This window comes from Callithrix jacchus, chromosome 3 (assembly GCF_049354715.1).
Source record: "Callithrix jacchus isolate 240 chromosome 3, calJac240_pri, whole genome shotgun sequence".
NCBI lineage: Eukaryota > Metazoa > Chordata > Mammalia > Primates > Cebidae > Callithrix > Callithrix jacchus.
Window position 1 is genome coordinate 115,784,964 of NC_133504.1, and position 3,921 is coordinate 115,788,884.

Consider the following 3,921-nt stretch of genomic DNA (forward strand, 5'->3'; position numbering starts at 1 on the left):
AGATTTATAAGGAAACTGGAAGAGGCAGGGACATCTAGTCAATACGTAATAGTAGAAGCTTCCTGAACAGAGAGATGATGGCCTGATTAGATAAGTGCTTAGCCAGGAGATGTATCATCCCACATTTTTTTTTTTTTTTTTTTTTTTGGTGTGACAGAGTCTCACTCTGTTGCCCAGGCTGGAGAGAAGTGGCATGATCTCAGCTCACTGCAACCACGGCCTCCTGGGTTCAGGCTGAGGCCTCCTGCCTCAGCCTCCTGAGTAGCTGGGACTATAGTTTTGTGCCACCATGCCCAGCTAATATTTTGTATTTTTAGTAGAGACAAGGTTTCAGCATATTGGCCAGGCTGGTCTCAAATTCCTGACCTTTTGATACGCTGGTCTTGGCCTCCCAAAGTGCTGGGATTACAGACGTGAGCTACTGCACCCCGCCCATCCCAACTTTTAATGGAAAGTTCCATTAGTTAAAAAAATTTGAGTTTGTACTTCCAGTGTATGTATATTTATTTGTAAGTTTATACATGCACCACTATTAAGCTAAATGTTAAATTGCAGAGAAGGTGAATTTTTTTCTTCTTGAAGATAATAATAAAAATAAATAAATAAAAATAAATAGAAGTTGAACAATGTCTTTCCATACGGTAATAGACCACATATCACACTTTGAAGATTATTGCCCTCGAGCAGTGCTTTCATGAGCAGACAAATCACCTGGGGAGCTTGTAGTTTGTGAACCGGACTTTCAGTAGTCAGCCTTTAAAGCATCTTGCTTTCCAAATATTTATAAGCCACCGAGATGTGGATGCTCAGGTTAGACAGGCTGAAACGGTCTTTTCAGTTATTTTGGAATGATTTTCTTCTGTCTCATGCCTTGCTCTTACCTGGCCAAATCAGTGACATGTGTGCGACCTTCACTGTGTTGCCCACTGGAAAATACACAAAGTGAAGAGCAACTGGGCAGGGTGAAAGTTTGTTGACTCTTCATTTCTCCTGGCCTTTGAAATTGAATTATCTATTTTTATTCCTCTGAAGAGATTGCAAGAACACATGGACTCCCACAAACAGGCTCTACACTGGGTGCTTTTCCTGCTCCACTTCATTTCATATCTGGCCATAACAGCAGAAACCAGTCGGAATATAAAGAGATGCTATGTGTGTGTGTAAAGCTTGGCTTTCCCTTCTGACCCTCTATTTGACCTGCTGTGAGGGATGGGGCAAACCACTCAAGCTCCCTGTGCTTTGGGATGTGGGGAGGATTTCCCAGTCAGTGACAGAGTCTGAGTGATTTGTAGGCATTTGTGTGCTCATTGTCTTGCCCTCTAGGCATCAGCAGTGTTGTATCAGGAGGGCAACAGGGTTCCAAATAGATTTAATATTCCTTGTATGAGCTTCAACCATCTGCCCACCAGCTCACAGTGTGAGCATAATATATGTTTCCAGAATCAAACACAAAGAGCCTATTTTTTCCCTTTCATTTTCATTTTTTTTCAAAGCCTTTTAGTTGAGATCATTTGTGTTTTCTTTGTCTTTTGTAATAGGTTACTAGGGTCACCCTTTCTGCAATCATATTTACTCTCACTTTGTTTTCTGATGCCTCTGGCATATTTAAATAAAACATTTCCTTTTTCCTGATTTCCATCTTGCTCCTACAGAGTATATCCCTGAAATAAACATGTATAAAAATCTTGTGATGAGCCCATGAGGTGATTGGGATTAAATGACAGGTATTCCCGGTGGGGACAGATTAGACCATGGATACCTGAAAATTCTTCCCAGGCTAAATCTGAGTGCTGTTTTCCTGAGGGATGAAACTTTAGCTTTTTTCCTCCTTTGAGAGAAATCTTGTGATTGTTGATGGGCCTATTCTAGTAGCTGTAGCTCATTGTACGACTCCAGTTATTTGGTTATTGGGTCTTTGAACTAGAATCCTTCTCTCATTTTTTTAAAAAGGTAATTGACATGAGTGATCTTGAGCTCCTAAAGAGAAGAATATAAGCTGAACTAATCAAATGGAGTTCTTTTTTTTTTTTCACATTCAGTTCTTTTATTTAATTTTCTAGTGGACAATTTACATATCTCCCTTACCCTGTCTTTTAAGTTAGTGTGACAATTTTCCATAATAAACTACTTAAAGAAAAGCTTTGGTCAAGAATGGAATGAAACTGCAAAAAAAAAACAAAACAAAACAAAACAAAACAAAATCACTGCTTTTAAAAAACCAACACTTTCACCAATTTTATATTCAAACAAAACCACAAGGTATTGGCGTGATATGTGTTTTCAGTGTTTCCTCGGGGCTGGCTTCCTCACCATCGTGCCACGGCACAGCTGCGGTCAGCCACAGTTTGTCATGCTGGACGGCGGAGGCTCACTCAGCTTCACATTATCTGGAGGCCCTGGATGAAAGACTCGAGGGTCTTGAAATCCCAAATTGTCATGGCTCCATCGATGCCAGTAGTGCAAAATTTGCGACAATCTTGCTTGTCCACCTCATAAATAGAGATTTGAGTGATGCTATTCTGGTGCAGCGTTTCCAAGGCCGTGTTGCGGTCCTCAGTTGTGGCCCTCTTGTCCATGTGGCGGAAGCGTTCCATGGCAGACATGTTGCGTTGGATGCTCTGTTTTGGAATGTCTAACTTAGAGACGAAGGTCGGGCAGCCACGGTCATCATAGTTAAAGAGCATTGGGCAGCAGTCATGGCCAGCAGCCACAACACTGTTTTCCGAGACAAATGACACGCTCAGGAGTGGCAGGAACTCAGTCTTCAGAGTTGAGACCTGCACACTTTTTGAGGCATCAGCAACAGACACGGTGCTGTCGTGGCTGACCCAGGCCAGGCAGCTCCCACTGGCAGAGAAGTTGACCCCGTGGACCCAGCCGCCAGTGCCACTGCCACCAAACTCTGACATCAGCTGCCCAAAAGGCATTTTGCTACCCCAGGGCGTGCTGGCTGGCTTTTCATCCACTTCTTTAATGTACGCAGAAAACACTCTGCATTTGAAGTCACATGATCCTGCTGCCAGCAAAACGTTGTTGGTATGCCAATCCAAGCTGAGGACTGTGGAGCGAATCGGGTTTTTAATGTGCTTGCTCACCCACCAGTCATTTTCAGACTCAAAGTAACAAACGGAAATGAGTCGTGCTCCACTTCCCACAGCAAATTTGTTCTCTAGAGGGGACCACTTCACAAAAGTAGCTGCACGATTAATTCTCAGGATCACGAGGGTTGGCTTCCAGATACCATCTTTCTGACTCCAGACATAGGCATTTCGGTCTGCCGCACAAGTGACGATGCGGTCGCTCTTGGGAGCCCAGTCAATACCTGTGATGTGTCCATTGTGTTCCCTGAGTTCATGAGCTTTTACCCACTGGCTCCCGTTCTTCTTATAGATGTGTACTTCGTGATTATTGGGACTGAGGGCAATCTGGGTACGATCCTTGTTACAGGCATGACAGGTGATTGGCTCTAGTAAAAACTGATGCAGTGACATTATTCTTAGTGTTTTCAAAGGAGAAAAAGCTGGGGTCGGGAGAGTCCAGACAGGCTCGGAGCGGAGGATTCGCGGACTCTGGGCAGTTGACGCGAACAGGCTCCGGTGGGCGCGGGCGGAGGACCTCAAATGGAGTTATCTTAAAACCTCACTTAGGTTAGAAAAATGTGGTAGCAGAATTTGGAAAACTCTTTAATTTACATGAAAGTTGGGTGGGGATACCACTGCAACTCTCCCAGCATTATTCAGCAAGTGTGGGTAAAGTAAACTTGGAATGCTTTCTTGTGCAAGCTTAAAAGCATAGGGATCAAAATTCTTCAGGTCTGCTCATTTTTATTCTGTCAGCAAAATTGGCATTGTTTTGCATTAGACAGTGCATAATTAAAACTGCTTCCTCTTTAAACTCATTCCACATTCCCTTTTCACTCTA

At 43.3% G+C, this 3,921-nt stretch overlaps 1 pseudogene across 1 annotated transcript; it reads right to left on the reverse strand.

Moving 5' to 3' along the window:
- Positions 1-2,018: 2,018 nt before the first annotated feature.
- Positions 2,019-3,592, reverse strand: LOC100402441 (actin-related protein 2/3 complex subunit 1A pseudogene; annotated as a pseudogene). The gene has a single exon (XR_013533047.1). The product of XR_013533047.1 is annotated as an actin-related protein 2/3 complex subunit 1A pseudogene (transcript).
- Between the last annotated feature and the right edge of the window lie 329 nt (positions 3,593-3,921).